Below are 20,065 nucleotides of genomic sequence, written 5' to 3'. Positions count from 1 at the left end.
CGGGGGGCGCGCCGCGCCGCGCCGCCCTCGGGAGTCTCCGGGCTGCATTCGCGGAATACGACTGATCCGCGGGTGACGGCTCTGTGAATGGGCAAGCAAAGCCCTCTGACTCCGGGCCTCGTCGCTAGATGCTGTGTGTTAAGCGCCTGCGCTGTACTAGGACCTGGCGTGCCGCCGTGGGCAAAAAGTGACGCTTTCCTGAAGCTCAAAGTCCAGGGGGGTCGACCAAGCGGACAGCGGATGCGTCCTGCGCCGGTAGCCGGGCGACCGGTGGAAGAGCAGAGACCAGCGCGGGCGATGCGGCGAGGCCACGCTTGCTGCGCCGCGGGGTGATTGGGAGAAGCGCTTTCCTGCGGGGTGGAGGACGGGGAGCTTCCCTGAGGAGGTCCGGGAGTCTAGTGGGAACGGCCTCTTCGGGACGGTGTGCAGAGCCTGGCGTGCTCGCCGAGGTCTGACAGGCAGCCCGGGGCTAGGTCCTGTTGGATTTGTTTTTCTAAGGAAAATGGGAAGTCGTGGTAGGGTTTGAGCAAAGGAGTCCCGGGCAGTTTTAAAAGGATCCCTGCAGCTGCCGGCTGGAGGGCGTGGGTGCGCGTAAGGCCGGAATCACGGAGACCAGGTAGGAGATGATTACGAGAACCCAGGAACATGGCCCTCAGGAGGCCGGCAGTACCAAGGGGACAGCAGCTGGGAGGAGAGAGGCAGGAGATGGTCAGGGGCCAGACCAGGGAAGGCCATGGAGACCGCAGAATTCACTCTGAATGAGTGGGGAGGCCCTTGGAAGAGTAAGGGGTCAGGCCGGCAGTACCAAGGGGACAGCAGCTGGGAGGAGAGAGGCAGGAGATGGTCAGGGGCCAGACCAGGGAAGGCCGTGGAGACCGCAGAATTCACTCTGAATGAGTGGGGAGGCCCTTGGAAGAGTAAGGGGTCCAACTTAACTTTTTTTTTTTTTTTTGAGACAGAGTCTCGCTCTGTCGCCGGGCTGGAGTGCAGTGGTGCGATCTCGGCTCACTGCAACCTCCGACTCCCCGGTTCAAGCAATTCTCCTGCCTTATCCTCCTGAGTAGCTGGGATTATAGGCACGCGCCACCCAGCTAATTTTTTGTATTTTTAGTAGAGACGGGTTTTCACCATATTGGCCAGGATGGTCTCGATCTCCTGACCTCGTGATCCGCCTGCCTCAGCCTCCCAAAGTGCTGGGATTACAGGCGTAAGCCACCGTGCCTGGCCACCAACTTAACTTTTACTAGAATCATGGGAAGTGGTAGGGTTTAGGGTCTGATTTCAAGAGGGAGCTGCTGTGGAATATCAGCACAGCTTACTGAGATATCAGAAAGGCGTTAGGAAAGAGCCATTTACTGAGATAGGGAGCACATTTTGGCAGAGGTTTGAATTGGAGCGTGTTAAGTGTAGTGTCTTCTTCACCACTGTGACCTGAGGTCCTGGCGCAAATAATTGAGCACAGAAATACATGTCAGGCATTGCTAGGCACAAGGGTACAGCCAGTGAGCAGGGCTGCCATGGTCCCTGCCCTCTTAGAGCTGACCTTCAGATCTGAGGGAGACTGAAAAATAAATAAGAATACCTCCAGCCGGGCGCTGTGGCTCACGCCTGTAATCCCAGCACTTTGGGAGGCCGAGGTGGGTGGATCACCTGAGGTCAAGAGTTCGAGACCAGCCCAACCAATATAGTCAAACCCCATCTCTACTGAAAATACTAAAATTAGCTGGGCGTGGTGGTGGGCACCTGTAATCCCAGCTACTCGGGAGGCTGAGGCAGGAGAATCGCTGGAACCCAGGAGGCAGAGGTTGCAGTGATCTGGGATCGCACCACTGCACTCCAGCAGCCTGGGCGACAGAGGGAGACTCCATCTCAAAAAAAAAAAAAAAAAAAAAAAACACACCTCCAATGCTGAATGCTACGAAGGAAACAAAACCATGTGCGAGTGATAGGACAGCCCCTCTGGGAAGTGACATTTGTGCCCAGATCTGAAGAAAGAAAAGGAGCCACTCATACAGAAAGACAGACAAGATGAGCTTTCGGAACAAGTCAGGCTCTAGGGAGAACACCTGACGAGGAAAGTGCCTGGGCAGTTTGAGGAACTGAAAAGCCAGTGTGTCTGGAGCTTAGTGAGGGAGGCAGAGAGCGTGGGAGGTGTGGTTACCGAGGTAGGTGGGACCGGCTCCGGCCCTGGGTAAAAAGTTTGGCTTTCATTCCAGGAGTAATTGAAAATAATAAAGAATTTTGAACTCGAGGTGGTGCACGCCTGTAATCCCAGCACTTTGGGAGGCTGAAGTGGGCAGATCGCTTGAGCCCAGGAGTTTGAGATTAGCCTGGGCAGCATAGCAAGGCAGCATCTCTACAAAAATTTTTTGGCCGGGCGCGGTGGCTCACACCTGTAATCCCAGCACTTTGGGAGGCCGAGGTGGGCAGATCACCTGAGGTCAGGAGTTCGAGACCAGCCTGACCAACATGGAGAAACCCCGTCTCTACTAAAAATACAAAAAATTAGCTGGACATGGTGGCACGCGACTGTAATCCCAGCTACTTAGGAGGCCGAGGCAGGAGAATCGCTTAAACCCGGGAGGCGGAGGTTGCAGTGAGCCAAGATCACGCCACTTGCACTCCAGCCTGGGCAACGAGAGAAACTCCATCTCAAAAACAAACAAAAAAATTTATTTTTATTTACATATTTATTTTGCTCTTGTTGCCCAGGCTGGAGTGCAATGCACAGTCTCGGCTCACTGCACCCTCTGGCTCCCAGGTTCAAGCAATGATCCTGCCTCAGCCTCCCAAGTAGCTGGGATTACAGGCATGTGCCACCACGCCAGGCTAATTTTATATTTTTAGTAGAGACAGGGTTTTGCCTTGTTGGTCAGGCTGGTCTTGAAGTCCTGACTTCAGGTAATCCTCCCACCTCAGCCTTCCAAAGTGCTGGGATTACAGGTGTGAGCCATCGTGCCCAGAAAAAAAATTTTTTTAAATTAATAGAGCATCATGGCATGCACCTGTGTTCCCAGCTACTCTAGAGGCTGAGGCAGGAGAATGACTTGAGCCCAGCAGGTCAAGGCTGCAATGAGCGGTGATTGCACCACTGCAGTCCAGCCTAAGCAACAGAGCAAGACCCTGTCTCAAAAAAAGAAGTTTTGGGGAGGCCAAAGTGGGCGGATCATGAGGTCAGGATTTCGAGACCAGCCTGGCCAACGTAGTGAAACCCTGTCTCTACTAAAAACACAAAAATTAGCCAGGCGTGGTGGCACACACCTGTAGTCCCAGCTACTCAGGAGGCTGAGGCAGGAGAATCGCTTGAACCCGGAAGGCAGAGGTTGTAGTGAGCAGAGATAGCACCACTGCACTCCAGCCTAGGCAACAAAGCGAGATTCCATCTCAAAAAAAAAAAAAAAAAGTTTTGGGACAGGCACAGTGGCTCACACCTGTAATCACAGCACTTTGAGAGGCCGAGGAAGATGGATTGCTGAGGTCAGGAGTTCCAGACCAGCCTGGCTAACATGGCAAAACCCCGTCTCTACTAAAAATACAAAAATTAGCTGGGCATGGTGGTAAGCACCTGTAATCCCAGCTGCACAGGAGGCTGAGGCAGGAGAATCACTTGAACTCAGAAGGTAGAGATTGCAGTGAGCCGAGATCACGCCACACACCACTGCATTCCAGCCTGGGCAACAGAGCAAGACTCTCAAAAAAAAAAAAAAAAAAGTTTTGAAGGGAGCAGATCCACTTTAAAAGCACGCACTGGTTCTTGAGTGATGACCAAATGGCACTGTGCCTTATGCAGAGCCGACTCCTGGCAGTTTGCACAGGCTGGAGGTGGAGCTGCAGACTCCCTCTCCCTCTCGGCTTTGCCTCTGTAAGTGGGAAAGCCCTTGACACTCACAAAAGACGGGCAGGGAACTGCTACACAAGGGCAGCTCCATGAGAGGGTCCTTTGGTTCACACATGAAGCAAGCCATAATGATGACATATGTTGAAACTGTTAGATGTTTTGTTTCCCTGGCTGGCTATTATTTTTGTATGGCTTGTCTTTCTCTTGAGTATGTGTGAGAACAGGATGGGTTAACATTAGGGAAGAGCACATAAGAGGAAGGAAGGGAGGGAGGGAGGAAGGAAGGGAGAGAGGGAGGGAAAGGAAAGAGAATAGGGATGAGAAGCTCAGCTTGTAGAATTGGCAGGTTATGTTTGCAGTCATTAATCGTTTGAGAAGTAGAGAGAGAAGCCAAGCAGGAAATCTTCAGACTGGAAAAGAAGTGCTCACCATTTAAAAGAAAAAAAAAAAACAAATCCAGTGTGGTTGTTCACAGCTGTAATCTCAACACTTGGAGGCTGAGGCGGGAGAAATACGTGAAGCCAGGAGTTTGAGACCAGCCTGGGCAATATAACAAGACCCACATCTCTACAAAGAGAAAAAAAAATGTAAAAAAAGAAACAAGCTTTAAACCTAAGGTGGCAGAATTCAAGACTGTTATCCTTGAGAACTTCCTGGCTCTGGAAAAAGCTCAGTGAGTTAGTCTCATCCTGTCGTTAGCTCTGATTTTTAGGGGCTGACTTTGTCTTCACGACAGTGCCTTGCACCGTTCTCATAGGCATCCCAGGGTGGTGCAAGGCAGTTTTCTGCACTTCCCAGAATGCCTTGTCAGCTGGCTTCTGGGTAGGTTCTGCAAATTGGAGGTCCCTGTGAAAGATCACTGTGGGATGGGAGGAAGAAGCCTTGTTTATCTGCCTGCTGGCTGCAGGGTAGAGGACTGCAGTGGGGTTATAGGGATCACCACCTGCACATGTGCAGCTTTGAGCGGCTTCACTCTAAGTTTCTGCTCAACAGTGGCAGCCCTGGAGTCCTTCAGGGGTGAGTGTGGGCTCCTGGGCTCCGGGCCAGGGGCAGTCCCAGCTTCCTGATCTCTAGGTAGCATCTCCTCCCTTTTGCTCCATAGCACCTCACCCTTCTCAGTCACGTGCCTCATTCTCAGTCATGTGCCTCCAGCTCTAACAATGTCCTTGAAAACAATTCTTGACCATGCGCGGTGGCTCACGCCTGTAATCCCAACACGCTGGGAGTCTGAGGCAGGCGGATCACTTGAGGTCAGGAGTTTGAGACCAGCCTGGCCAACATGGTAAAACCCCGTCTCTATTAAAAATACAAAAATTAGCCAGGCCCAACACGGTGGCTCACACCTGTAATCCCAGCACTTTGGGAGGCCAAGGCATGCAGATCACTTGAGGTTAGGAGTTCGAGACCAGCCTGGCCAACGTGGTGAAATCCCATCTCTACTAAAAATAAAAAAATTAGCCAGGCATGGTGGCACACACCTGTAATCCCAGCTACTTGGGAGACTGAAGCAGGAGAATTGCTTGAGCCCAGGAGACAGAGGTTGCAGTGAGCTGAGATCGTGCCACTGCACTCCAGCCTGGCTGACAGAGTGAGACTCTCAAAAAAAAAAAAAAAAAAAAAGTCCGGGCGCAGTGGCTCACACTTGTAATCCCAGCACTTTGGGAGGCGAGGCGGGTGGATCACCTGAGGTCAGGAGTTCAAGACCAGCCTGTCCTATATGGTGAAACCCCGTCTCTACTAACAATACAAAAATTAGCCGGGTGTGGTGGTGCATGCCTGTAATCCCAGCTACTTGGGAGGCTGAGGCAGAAGAATCACTTGAAGCCAGAAGACAGAGGTTGCAATGAGCCAAGATCGTGCCACTGAACCCCAGCCTGGGCGACAGAGCGAGACTCCCTCTCAAAAACAAAAAAATTAGCCAGCTGTGGTGGTGCATGCGTGTGTAGTCCCAGCTACTTGGGAGTCTGAGGCAGGAGAATTACTTGAACCCTGGAGGCAGAGGTTGCAGTGAGCTGAGATTGCCTCACTGCACTTCAGCCTGGGTGACAGAATGAGACTCCATCTCCAAAAAAAGGACACTATCAACAAAGTAAAAGGGCAACCCATAGAAGAGGAGAAAATATTTGTAAATCATACCTCCAATAAAGGATGATTAATATCCAGAATTATATAGAGAGAACTTCTAAAACTCAGCAACACAAACAATCTGATTTAAAAATCGGCAAAGGACTTGAATAGGTATTTCTCCAAAGAAGATATACAAATAGCCAATAAGTACATGAAAAGATGTTCAACATCACTGTCAGGGAAATGAAAACGAAAACCACAGTGAAATATAACCTCACACCTATTGGGATGAGCACTATCAAAAAACCAGAAAAAGTCCAGTGTGGGTCATGGTGATGTGCCCCTGTAATCCCAGCCACTCCCTCCACTTGATTTGTGTTCCTTGAAGAAATTTGCATAATCCCTGTATCTGGTTGGCAGATAGCAGAGATGTAGCCTCAGTCTTTCCTTTAAAAATTTTGCTTTAGGTAGGGCACGGTGGCTCACACCTATAATCCCAGCATGTTGGAAGGCCAAGGTGGGCAGATCATGAGAGCAGGAATTTGAGATCGGCCTAGCCGATATGGTGAAACCCCGTCTCTACTAAAAATATAAAAATTAGCTGAGTGTGGTGGCACAAGCCTGTAATCCCAGCTATTTGGGAGGCTGAGGCAGGAGAATTGCTTGAATCCGGGAAGCAGAGGTTGAGATGAGCCGAGATCATGCCATTGCACTCCAGCCTGGGCAATGGAGCGATACTCCATCCAAAAAAATTTTTTTGCTTTAAGGTCAGTCGTGATGGCTCACGCCTGTAATTCCAGCACTTTGGGAGGCCGAGGCAGGTGGATAATTTGAGGTCAGGAGTTCGAGACCAGACTGGCCATGATGGTGAAATCCCATCTCTACTAAAAATACAAAAAAATTAGCCAGGTATGGTGGCATACGCCTGTAATCCCAGCTACTTGGGAGGCTGAGGCAGGAGAATCACTTGAACCCGGGAGGTTTAGGTGGCAGTGAGCCAAGATTGCACCATTGCACTCCAGCCTGGGTGACAGAGCGAGACTCTGTCTCAAAAAAAAAAAAAGGCCGGGCGCGGTGGCTCACGCCTTTAATCCCAGCACTTTGGAAGGCTGAGGCGGGTGGATCACCTGAGGTCAGGAGTTTGAGACCAGCCTGGCCAACATGGTGAAACCCCGTCTCTACTAAAAACGTAAAAAAATTAGCTGGGCGTGGTAGTGGGCGCCTGTAATACCAGCTACTGAGGAGGCTGAGGCAGGAGAATTGCTTGAACCCAGGAGACAGAGGTTGCAGTGACCTGAGATTGTGCCACTGCACTCCAGCCTGGTCAACAAAGCAAGACTCTGTCTTAAACAAACAAACAAAAAGCCCAGTGTGGTGGTGTCTATCTGTGGTCCTAGCTACTTTGACAGCTGAGGTGGGAGGATTGCTTGAGTACAACATGTAGAGGCTGCAGTGAGCTGTGATTGTGCCACTGCACCCCAGTGTGGGTGACAGAGCAAGACCCTGTCTCAAAATAATAAAATTAACATTCATTAACAATATAATAATGTTAATATATATCTTAATGTATAATATTAATCGTAATGTTTATATTACATTTTACCATGATAAAAACATTTAAAAATCATATATCAACTCTTGCCGTTCTCCTGTTGAAAACTCCCCAATGACTTCCCACTCCATCATCCTGTGGGATGGGTCCACCATGCTGGACCACAAGGCTCTGCACAGTGTGGCTCCCACCAGCCTCTCCCCTTGGCCCAGATTGCTTCCTCCTACCCCTTTCTCTAGCTGCCAGGCCCCCCAACCCCCGCATGGAGCCCTTCAGCAGCTCTGTGAGCTCCCTGCCTGTTGGCAGCCGTCACAGCAACGGGCTCTGGTGTGCCCCTTGTTATCCCTGTATTCAGGCCATTATCTGTAATGACAGCCTGGCATAATTTTATTTTCACAATTTGTATAATTATATTCTATTGAGCTAAATGATCATTATAATCATTATTAAATATTTATTAAGCACTTCTAGCTGTGCAAACATAATAAGATGTGGCCTCAGCTCTTAAAATCTTCCTTCCCAATTCCAACCCAAATTCATTTCAACTTAACCAATCTTCCTTCTTGGAGAAGGAGGGAACTTGCACGTTTTGTCTGGAGTTTTGCATGCCCGAGCTTACAGGAGCTTCTTAGCAATGCTGTGGAGCAGATGCTCTTGACTTCAGCTTACAGATAAGGAAACAGGCTGAGGAAGCTAGTATTAATAAGTAGCAGAGGTAAGATTTGCCTGTGGGTCTTTTTTACACAAACCCTCTCCCACTCCTTTCATGCACTATGTTAGCCAAGTTTACTAGAATAGGCAACTTCCTTTTTAGAAAATCCTGTTTACACTTTAGGTGCCAAACACTGCGCTAATCCAGTGGGAGAAACATATGCTCAAAAAGATCACTCTGAGACCAGGCGTGGTGGCTCATTCCTGTAATCCCAAGCCTTTGGGAGGATGAGGTCTGAGGACTGCTTAGGCCAGGAGTTTGAAATGAGCCTGGGCAACATAGTGAGGCCCCTTCTGTACAAAAAATTTAAAAACTAGCCAGGCCTGGTGGCATGTGACTACAGGCTGCAGTAAGCTGTGATCATGCCACTGCCCTGCAGCCTGGGTGACAGAATGAGACCCTGTCTCTAAAAACAAAACAAAACTCAAGCGGTATCCTAAGTCAGGGTCCAAGCAGTAATGGAAATGGGTGAAACTGACAGGCGAGTGATAGAGAATGGAGGGGTCTGTAGCCAACCTGACGGCTCTGGCTTATCTAAGAGGGCAGCCAATTTTGCCATGAGGCAATGTGGGATCAGTGAGTGCTGTTCCAGTCTTCAATTTGGATTTATAAGTAAAATCTCCAATATTTTACATGTTGGCAACTTTGGCATTCCTTGTCTTAAACCTCACTGCCCCCCACACCCAAATTCATTTCAGTAGGGATCAGATATCCAACATCCTTATAAAATCAAAGGATACAGCCTCCATATCCAAAAAAAAAAAAAAGGATACAAATCTTAATTGGCATAAACCAGTCCTAGTAATATCATGCCCTTTGGTCAGTCATTGATCACAGGGTGAGCTAATGACCCAACTCTGACAAACGAAATGTAAGAGGAAGACTGCTAAAAAGATATTTTTGGCCAGGCGTGGGGGCTCACACCTGTAATCCCAGCACTTTGGGAGGCCGAGGCGGGCAGATCACTTGAGGTCAGGAGTTTGAGACCAGCCTGGCCAACATGGTGAAACCGCATCTCTACTAAAAATAAAAAATTAGCCGGGCGTGTTGGTGGGTACCTGTAATCTCAGCTACTTGGGAGGCTGAGGCATGAGAATCACTTGAACCCAGGAGGCACAGGTTGCAGTGAGCCGAGATCATGCCACAGCACTCCAGCCTGGGTGATACAGTGAGACTCAGTCTCCAAAAAAAAAAAAAGAGTATCTTTTCTTCAGTAAAAAGGCAAATCTGTTTGGGTGCAGTGGCTCACACCTGTAGGAGAATTGCTTGAACCCGGGAGGTAGAGGTTGCAGTGAGCTGAGATCGTACCACTGCACTCCAGCCTGGGCGACAGAGCAAGACACCGTCTCAAAAAAAAAAAAAAAAAAAAAAGACAAAGCCTTGAGGCCTGAGGAAGAAGTGTGGAAACTGCCCTTTCCCTTTGTTCTTGTCTAGTGCAGTCACAAAGTCTGGAGCAGTAGCAGCCATTTTTCGACCATGAGGCAGTAAGCACGAAGCCTAAAACCAGCATGCCAAGAATGACAAAGCAGAAAGACTGAAATATCTAAGGCCCTTGCAGACACCCTTACTGCATCAGTTCCAGACTTGGCTCCCACAGCTCCAGATGTGGCCATGGCCACTTGATACATAAGCTTGATGGAATAAGCACTAACACAGCACCTTAGAGCTGCTGGAAAAGAGACCAATGGACATGTATGAATGGGGGATCCTGCCACTTGTCAAGTAAAGGCCTCCTGTGTAGAAGGTGTCCTTTGATAAGCATTCACAAGGATTACAAATCTCCACTCATCTCTCCCCAATCCGAAAGGTTCATCCACACCCCCTCCCCAGACCTTCTTGTCTTTCTCCAAACATGTTCTTTCCAAGTTCCTGAACCTTCAAAGTGTTAGCGACTGTCCCTGAACTGGAGCAGACCCAACCCTTCTGGCTTTCTTTTTTTTTTTTTGAAATGGAGTTTTGTTCTTGTTGCTCAGGCTGGGGTGCAATGGTGCGATCACGGCTCACCACAACCTCCGCCTCCCAAGTTCAAGCAATTCTCGTGCCTCAGCCTCCTGAATAGCTGGGATTACAGGCGTGTGCCACCACGCCTGGCTAATTTTGTGTTTTTAGTAGAGATGGGGTTTCTCCATGTTGCTCAGGCTGGTCTCAAACTCCTGACCTCAGGTGATCCACCCGCCTTGGCCTCCCAAAGTGCTGGGATTACAGGCGTGAGCCACTGCACCCAGCCCACTTTCCTGTTGATTCTGTCTCTCTGGAAGAACCCTCACTAATAAACCTTACTTGAGCTTCAAAATAATAGTGCTCAAAAGACACCCTCATTTGGGGTGCCAGAGTCTGGCATTTGTTCTCTACCAGTGCCTGGTAGCAAATCTGAAGCTGTGTAATGCTTAAATGGAGAATAGTCATTTTCAGAGGAGGGTATATCTTTGCTCTAAACCCCTTGGAGTCTGTGCTGTGACTTTTTTTTTTTTTTTTTTTTTTTTTTGAGACAGAGTCTTGCTCTTGTTGCCCAGGCTGGAGTGCAATGGTGTGATCTCGGCTCACTGCAACCTCTGCCTCTTGGGTTCAAGCGGTTCTCCTGCCTCAGCCTCCTGAGTAGCTGGGATTATAGGCACCCACCACCACGTGCAGCTAATTTTTTGTATTTTTTAGTAAAGACTTTAAAGACATTTAAATTTCACCATGTTGGCCAGGCTGGTCTTGAACTCCTGACCTCAGGTGATCCACCCCACCTTGGTCTCCCAAAGTGCTGGGATTACAGGAGTGAGCCACCGCACCCAGCCTGTGCTGTGACTCTTATACTGGTCCCTGCCAGAACTTACAGGAGCATGACCTGTCACGGACACCCTGAGCGCCACCGGATCTGCAGGGTTATCTGTCAAATGGGTCAGAGCAGCATACTCAAATGTGGTCGCTATTCTCTCTAAAAGTCAAGGAAAGCCAGCAGTGCAGGACACTGAAATCCAGACGTCATTCCACTAGCTAAGCTAAGCAAACAGTTGGAGCTATCCCAGCTGTCGAAGCTAACACGCTGGATTGAGACTCTTTTGCAAGTCAGCTCTGTTGGTAACTAGAGGCTCTGGATTGACCCATTAGAATCCACTCCCATATATTCCCCAGGTTTCTGCTGGTAAAAATTGATTGATATCCCACAATTCCTTCAGCGTGTGAACTTCTCCCAAATCAGGTGTTTTGTTTTGTTTTGTTTTGTTTTGTTTTGTTTGGAGACAGTCTCACTCAGTAGCCCAGGCTGGAGTACAGTGACATGATCTCAGCTCACTGCAACTTCCGCCTCCCAGGTTCAAGTGATTCTTATGCCTCAGCCTCCTGAGTAGCTGGGATTACAGGCATGTGCCACCACGCCCAGCTGATTTTTATATTTTTAGTAGAGACAGTGTTTTGCCATGTTGGCCAGGCTGGTCTTGACATCCTGGCCTCAAAAGATCCACCCACCTCGGCCTCCCAAAGTTCTGGGATTACAGGTGTGAGCCACCACGCGTGGCGTATAGTAAGTTTTGAAATCAGGAAGTGTGATTCCTCCAGCTTTGTTCTTTTTCATGATAGTTTTGGCTATTTGGGGTCCCTGGAATTTTAGGATGGATTTTTCTATTTCTGTAGAAAACACTGTTGGCTGATATATTATTTTAACTTAGGGTGTAGTAAGCATAGAAGCAGGAGACCACGTAGGAGGCAGTTCAGGGAGAAATTGACAGTGCTTCTGAATGGAGAGGTGGCGTTGGATGCAGAGAAGCCTGGACAATTTGGGAAGTGTTTGGATGGTGAAATCAATAGGATTTAGTGATGGATTGGATGGGTTAGGAGTGAAAAAAAGAATCAAGAATGACTCCTCATGCCGGGCGTGGTGACTCACGCCTGTAATCTCAGCACTGTGGGAGGCTGAGGCAGGTGGATCATCAGAGGCCAGGAGTTCGAGACCAGCCTGGCCAACATGGTGAAACCTCTTCTCTACGAATATATATATATATACACACACACACAAATTAGATGGGCCTGGTGGTATGCGCCTGTAATCCCAGCTACTGGGGAGGCTGAGGCAGGAGAATTGCTTGAACCCAGGAGGTAGAGGTTACAGTGAACTGAGATTGCACCATTACACTTCAGCCTGGGTGACAAGAGCAAAACTCCATCTCAAAAACAAAAAAAGAATGACGCCTTAGTTTGGGGTTAGAGCAAATGGTGCTGCCTATTTCTGGGATAGGGAAGACGAGAAGGAATAGAGTTGGGGACAGAGGTATCAAGAGTTATATGACGGCACAGAAGTCCAAGATGGCTATAAGACAGTCAGGTGGGAAGGTCAGTGGAGGCTCAAGGGGGACATGCAAGCTGGGATAAAAATGTGAGCATCCCCAGATAGGTGGCCTGTAGGGCCATGAGACTGGTAGGGTGACTGAGTGAGGAGAGTAGCCGGAGAAGGGGAGGTCCAAGGACCCAGACCCACCTGGTTATTTCACATTTGGGGCCAGACTTGCTTTGTTTACCATTGATCTGAGCATGAAAATCAAGTGAAAATCAAAAGGAAGCCAGGAGCCACTCCTCCTCCGTGACTGTGGATCCTGGGCGGATGTTTGGTTGCTACAGTGAGACCCCTGACTTTGTGTGGGCAGTGGGACCAACTGGGCATGTGCAGTGATCAGTTGCTAAATATTGGCACTCTCATTAGCCTTGGGATCTGGAAACCCCCATCCACCAGACACAGCCCACTTCCAGCTCACCCGCTCTCCATGCTAGGACTCTGAACACCCTTTCTTCATGCCTCTCCTCCTTCCTAAGTGCCTGCTCCAGCAGGCCTCAGGCCACTTCTGTTTTGTGTGCCACCACACCCAGTGGTGTATTTAAAATAACAAAAGCTGGAGGAACACGGTGGCACATACCTATAATCCCAACAATTTGGGAGTCTGAGGCAGGAGGATTACTTAAGCCCAGAAGTTCAAGACCAGCCTGGGAAACATGGTGAGACCTCGACTCTAAAAAGTTTTTAAAATTAGCCAGATGTGGTGCTGGGCACCTATAGTCCCAACTACTTGGGAGGCTAAGGTGGGAGGATCACTTGAGCCAGGAGTTTGAGGCTGCAGTGAGCTGTAATTGCACCCCTGAACTCTAGCCTGGGTGACAGAGCAAGACCCTGTCTCTAAAAAACAAACAAAACAAAAAGGCTGGTTGCAGTGGCTCACACCTGTAATCTCAGCACTTTGGGAGGCTGAGGCAGGTGGATCACCTGAGGTCAGGAGTTCGAGACCAGCCTGACCAACATGGTGAAACCCTGTCTCTTAAAAATACAAAAATTAGGGCTGGGCGCGGTGGCTCACACCTGTAATCCCAGCACTTTGGGAGGCTGAGGCAAGTGGATCACGAGGTCAGGAGATCGAGACCATCCTGGATAACACGGTGAAACCCCGTCTCTACTAAAAATAAAAAAAATTAGCCAGGCGTGGTGGTGGGCACCCGTAGTCCCAGCTACTCGGGAGGCTGAGGCAGGAGAATGGCGTGAACCTGGGAGGCGGAGCTTGCAGTGGGCTGAGATCGTGCCACTGCACTCCAGCTTGAGCGACAGAGCGAGACTCCGTCTCAAAAAAAAAAAAATACAAAAATTAGCCAGGCATGGTGGCAGGTGCCTGTAATCCCAGCTATTCCGGAGGCTGAGACAGGAGAATCACTTGAACCTGGGAGGCGGAGGTTGCAGTGAGCCGAGATGGCACCATTGCACTCCAGCCTGGGCAACAAAAAAAAATAGAGTGGGCACCCACAGTGGCCAGCACTGGGCCAGGAGTCAGGATGTATGCTTTACAAGACTCATGATGCAGTGGTACCCCACGTTACAGAGTGAGGTGTGGCCCTAACTGCTGCCCTCACACACTGCTGGTGGCAATGCTATATGTTCCAAACACTTTGGAAAATAGGTTACAGTTCTTAAAAAGCTAAACATCCTCTTACCATGGGAGCCAGCACTTGTACTTCTGTTATTTACCCAAAGAAACAAACAGGTATGTCCAAACAGGATTGTCCCCGAATGTTCATTTCAGCTTTATTCATAGTAACTATGAGTGGAAACAGCTCAAACATCCGTGAGCAGAGAGACTGTTCACAAACCATGGCACATCCCTGCGTGGAACACCAACAGCGGGAGAAGCAACGGGCACACACAGTCGCCCAGATGACTCAGAAGCACTGTGCCAAGGGAAGCCAGACAGAAGAGCACTCCCTGCAGGACTGTGTTACATGAAATTCTAGATCAGGCTGAGCACATTCACAGTGACAGGAAACAGATCCTTGGTTGCCTGCCAGGGTGGGGATGGGGGCTGACTGCCAAGGGGCATGGTGGAAATGTCTGTATTTTGATTGTGAAAGTGGTTATAAGGGTGTATACGCTTGTCAAAACTAATTACATTGTACACTTAAAAGGGATGCCTTTTACTCTATGAAATTATGTCATGATGAAGTTGATTTAAAAGAAAAGGCCCTGTTGGCCGGGCGCGGTGGCTCATGCCTGTAATCCCAGCACTTTGGGAGGCCGACGCTGGCGGATCATGAGGTCAGGAGATCGAGACCATCCTGGTTAACACGGTGAAACCCCGTCTCTACTAAAAATACAAAAAATTAGCCGGGTGTTGTGGTGGGCCTCTATAGTCCCAGCTACTCGAGAGGCTGAGGCAGGAGAATTGCCTGAACCTGGGAGGCAGAGGTTGCAGTGAGACAAGGTTGCATCACTGCACTCCAGCCTGGGCGACAGAGCAAGACTCCATCTCAAAAAAAAAAAAAAGAAAAAGAAAAAAAAGAAAAAAGAAGAGGCCCTGTCATTGCTCTCATGGAGCCAGGGGTGGGGGACAGGGGTGAGGGGTGTAATTCAAGTTATGACAGAAATGTACATGGAGTCACAACCTGTGATGAAGCCTCAGGGACTCTGAAGACACCACAGCGTGAGGTGGCGGCGTTTGGTTGGCAATGGGGCAGGGGGCTCGGGCCAGAGGGAGAGCCCCAGGGTGGGAGAATGGCTTGTGCAGATGCTGTGCATAAAAAACAAGGACTGGGCCGGGCGCGGTGGCTCACGCTTGTCATCCCAGCACTTTGGGAGGCCAAGGTGGGGGGATCACCTGAGATTGGGAGTTTGAGACCAGCCTGACCAACATGGAGAAAACCCATCTCTACTAAAAATACAAAATCAGCCGGGTGTGGTGGTGCATGCCTGTAATCCCAGCTACTGGGGAGGCTGAGGGCAGGAGAATCGCTTGAACCGGGAAGCAGAGGTTGCAGTGAGCCAAGATTGCGCCATTGCACTCCAACCTGGGCAACAAGGGCAAAACTCTGTCTCAAAGAAAAAAAAAAAAAAAAGAAAGAAAAGGAAAAATTAGCCAGGCGTAGCGGCATGTGTCTGCAGTTCCAGCTACTTGGGAGGCTGAGGCAGAAGGATTGCTTGAGCCCAGGAGTTCCAGGCTGCAGTGAGCTATGATCGCTTCACTGCACTCCAGCTTGGGTGACAAAGTGAAACCCCATCTCTAAAACAACAACAACAAAACAACAAAAATAAGGACCCGATGCAGGAGCCCCAAGAAGCCAGCCTGCTGAGGGGAGGGGTGGGAAAGGCAGGGAGGGGAGTTTCATGACAGAGATGGGGTCCGACCCAGGATAGATCGTTATGCTCGTAGCTAGCATCATGATCATCACTACAGTCTTCTTATCACCAAAGCAACACCTCTCCAGTACAGAAAAAGAAAAGCAGATAGGCAAAAAGAAGGAAAAGAGTCTGGGCACAGTGGCTTACGCCTGTAATCCCAGCACTTTGGGAGGCTGAGGGAGGCCGATCACTTAAAGTCAGGAGTTTGAGACCAGCCTGGGCATCATGGCAAAACCACCTCTCTACTAAAATTACAAAAATTAGCTGGGGTTGGTGGCACACACCTGTAATCCCAGCTACTCAGGAGGCTGAGGCAGGAGAATCACTTGAACCTGGGAGGCGGAGGTTGCAGTGAGCCGAGATCGCAACCCTGTACTCCAGCCTGAGCAACAGAGCAAGACTCCGTCTCAAAAAATAAAAAAGAAAAAGAAAGAAAAACCTCATGCTTCCACCCACAATCCTGCCTCACTCAGATGTCTGGTGTGTGCCCTTCCAGACCTTTCCTATTGATTTAGGCCTTGAAGGACAAGGAGGAGCTCACCAGAGAGGGAAGGTGCTTGGGCCTGAGGAGCAGCCTGGAGGAAGGTGAGCAGCGGAGTGAGCTCCATGCAGAGGATCCTGCTAGGAATCCCGCTCCTCCATGCCATGTGAGTTCCCCAGGACCAGGGAGAAAAGGCCAGGCCACAATCCCAGCTGCAGTTAGGGGTGCAGAGTGACTGGGAGGAGGGAGAGGGGGAGGGGTTCCAGGATTGGGGCTTTGATGTAGGAAGGTGCCACTGTCCCCCTGGAGTCAAGCCCCTTGGGCTTACTTGCTCTTGACTTGCAAACCACAAAACAATTTTTTTTTTTTTTGAGACGGAGTCTCCCTCTATTGCCCAGGCTGGAGTGCAGTGGTGCGATCTCGACTCACTGCACCCTCCACCTCTTGGGTTCAAGCGATCATCCTGCCTCAGCCTCCCGAGTAGCTGGGACTACAGGCACGCACCACCACGCCTGGCTAGTTTTTGTACATTTTAGTAGAGTTGGGGTTTCACCACACTGGCCAGGCTGGTCTCAAACTCCTGACCTCGTGATCCACCTGCCTCAGCCTCCCAAAGTGCTGGGATTACAGGGATGAGCCACTGCACCCGGCATCAAACAACAAAACTCTTAATCCTATCCAGCATTGAGTGGGCTTAGACATCTTTCGGGAAGCAGCCCTCACCCTGGGCACTCATGTGTCTTCCACATGGCCAGATTCCTCTCCAGGCAGTGCCTGCTAAATGTCTCCTGGTGTCTCTGACACCCCTATTGTCCTTCCCTCTGCTGGTCACCATCACAGTAAAAACCTTCTGTGTTTCTAATCAGTGCCTTGGCACTTTCTTGGCCAGCTGGAAACCAAGAGCGGCAGCAACCTGGGGGGGCCTGGAGGCAAGAGCCTGGTTTGGGCCCCACTCTGCCACTGACCTGCCAAGAGACCTGGGGGACAGCTGCCTCTTGGCACCCCGGGTTGTCCTCCACTGTGGTACTGTCAAGGAGAACTAAAGGCTGTGGCATGCTTTCACTTGGCAAAGACACTTCACGCACTGATCAACCTCCCACCCCAGCACTGGGGGACTGAACTCAGCCCAGCTGGGGGGCATGTGCAAACCCCTCCCCCTCAGACCCAGTAACCCACTCAGGTGTGGATACCTTTCAACACAGGCCCCTCATCCAGCCCTGCCTTCCAACAGGCCGCCCCCACCCAACCCCCTCCCCACTACCCGAAGGCTTTTTGTTGTGGCTGCTGATTTGGCTGCTCAGTTTCATTCTTTCCATCTGGGGTTTTGGAAGAACAGGTTATCCAGTGGTGCTTGTTAGAGCACAATAAGGCAGATTTGTTTGGGCCCCTTGTGATCGGTGCGGGGACTATTGCAACCACGACTTGCAGTTGGGGAGAGAGTGGGCTCAACTGCGAATACAGCACGGGCAAGTGAGGATTTACATACAGCCAAGGAGCAGGGTGGGGAACAGCAGATGCAAAATTACTAAGAGAAAGCATTGGGAGTAAGGGAATGCGGGCTAAACCAGCCTAGCAGGATGCTTGCTGAAGACAGGCCAGGGTGCTCAGACACCACCTGGGGGGCAGAGGGAATGAGTAACCTAATTGGATATCGAGGGTGGAGTAAACTGACTTAGAAGAGTTCTTTGCTGAAACTCAGCCAGGCACAGTGGCTCATGCCTGTAATTCCAACACTTTGGGAGGCTGAGGCATAGGGGATCACTTGAGGTCAGGAGCTCGAGACCAGCCTGGCCAACATGGTGAAACGCCATTGCTACTAAAAATACAAAAATGAGCCGGGCATGGTGGCAGGCACCTGAAATCCCAGCTAGTTGGGGTGGCTGAGGCAGGAGAATTCCTTGAACCGGGGAGGCAGAGGTTGCAGTGAGCTGAGATCACGCCACTGCACTCCAGCCTGGGCGACAGAGTGAGACCATCTCAAAAAAAGAGGAGTTCTTTGCTAAAATTGGATTTTACAAGGAAGTGCCCAGATGGGCCTTGGAGAAGTTTCTGAAGTTGACTAAAGATGGGCCAAAGAATCTTTGTCCATTTTCCTGGTCTGGTGGCATTAGGCAGTTGCTTTAGCTCTCTGGGCTCCTCTTTCCCCAGCCGTAAAAGAAGAACAGAACCTACATGCAGGGCAGAGTGAGAACGGAGCCAGCCAGCGTGAAATGGGACTTTCCAGAGCTTGGCGCAGAGCTCACAGCAGGTGAATGTCTGTCCATCCATCCATTCATTAATTTTGCCCATGTGTGAACAGCTGCGTGTCTGAAGTTTGCCAGGAAAGTCACTTTAAACCAGCGTAATTACTAACAAATTTCCCTTTCACTCTCAGAAATGTTCTGGCTTGAATGACAAACAGTATTGTTACCCTATTGCCAATGAATTACCTCAATCCTTTCTCACTTTTTTTTTTTCAGACAGGGTGTCGCTCTGTTACCCATGCTGCACAGGTGTGATCTCGGCTCACTGTAACCTCCACCTCCTGGGTTCAAGCAATTCTCATGCTTCAGCCTCTCAGGTAGGTGGGATTACAGGCGTGTGCGACCATGCCCGGCTAATTTTTGTATTTTTAGTAGATACAGGGTTTCACCAAGTTGGCCAGGCTGTTCTCAAATTCCTGACCTCAAGTGATCCGCCTGCCTTGACCTCCCAAAGTGCTGGGATTACAGGCATGAGCCACAGTGCCCGGCCCCCTTTCTCACTTTGGAAGGAACTATTTATGTAAGTGCTTGTTTTATGTCACTTTGCAGATTGGCAACCTGAAGGCGGGAGTGAGTCAGCGTCCCTCAGTAGCAGGAAGTGAGTGGGAGCGGGGAAGGAGCCATGCAGATTCCAGACGCACCTCAGGTCCTGGTTGGTGTGCTTAGAATTCATCCCAATTATGTTTACATGTCATTCATTCATTCACTCATTTTTATTTTTATTTTATTTCGATTTTTTCCTCTGTTTTCATACACCATTTCTGACACCATATTTTTATTTTTAATTGAGACAGCGTCTTGCTCTATTGCTCAGGCTGGAGGGCAGTGGTGCAATCTCAACTCACTGCAGCCTTGACCTCCTGGGCTCAAGCAATCTTCCCACCTCAGCCTTCTGAATAGCTGGGACTACTGGTGCATGCCACCATGCCCAACTAATTTTTTTGTTTTTTTAAAGATAGGGTCTCACGGCCAGGTGCGGTGGCTCATGCCTGTAATCCCAGCACTTTGGGAGGCCGATGCTGGTGGATCACAAAGTCAGATCGAGATCATCCTGGCTAACACGGTGAAACCCTGTCTCTACTAAAAATACAAAAAAATTAGCTGGGCGTGGTGGCAGGTACCTGTAGTCCCAGCTACTTGGGAGGCTGAGGCAGGAGAATGGCGTGAACCTGGGAGGCGGGGCTTGCAGTGAGCCAAGAGTGCACCACTGTACTCCAACCTGGGCAACAGAGCAAGACTCTGTCTCAAAAAAAAAAAAAAAGATAGGGTCTCATTATGTTGCCCAGGCTGGTCTCGAACTTGTGGGTTCAAGTGATCCTCCCCGCCTTGGCCTCCCAAAGTGCTGGGACTGCAGATGTAAGCCATGGCACCCAGCCTTAAGTTTACATTTCTTAAATGACAAGATGTTTAGCCCTTTAGTGGATCCTTCCTTTTTTTTTTTTTTTTTCCAAGAAGTCTTTTGAGCATTATTATTTTGAAGGTCAAGTAAGGTTTATTAGTGAGGGTTCTTCCAGAGAGACAGAATCGACAGGGAATTGGGCT

General features: G+C 49.8%; 1 long non-coding RNA gene across 2 annotated transcripts; it reads left to right on the top strand.

Moving 5' to 3' along the window:
- Positions 1–32: 32 nt before the first annotated feature.
- On the top strand, positions 33–19,281 carry LOC115830623. Of its 2 annotated transcripts, XR_004026150.1 has the most exons (4): positions 33–616; positions 16,296–16,446; positions 18,429–18,528; positions 19,073–19,281. It is a non-coding gene; the product is annotated as an uncharacterized LOC115830623 (long non-coding RNA). The 2 variants fall into 2 exon arrangements; XR_004026151.1 differs by lacking the exon at positions 16,296–16,446.
- The last annotated feature ends 784 nt before the right edge of the window (positions 19,282–20,065 follow it).

Source organism: Nomascus leucogenys, chromosome 16, assembly GCF_006542625.1.
Source record: "Nomascus leucogenys isolate Asia chromosome 16, Asia_NLE_v1, whole genome shotgun sequence".
Classification (NCBI taxonomy): Eukaryota; Metazoa; Chordata; class Mammalia; order Primates; family Hylobatidae; genus Nomascus; species Nomascus leucogenys.
This window is presented reverse-complemented; position numbering and strand designations above follow the sequence as displayed.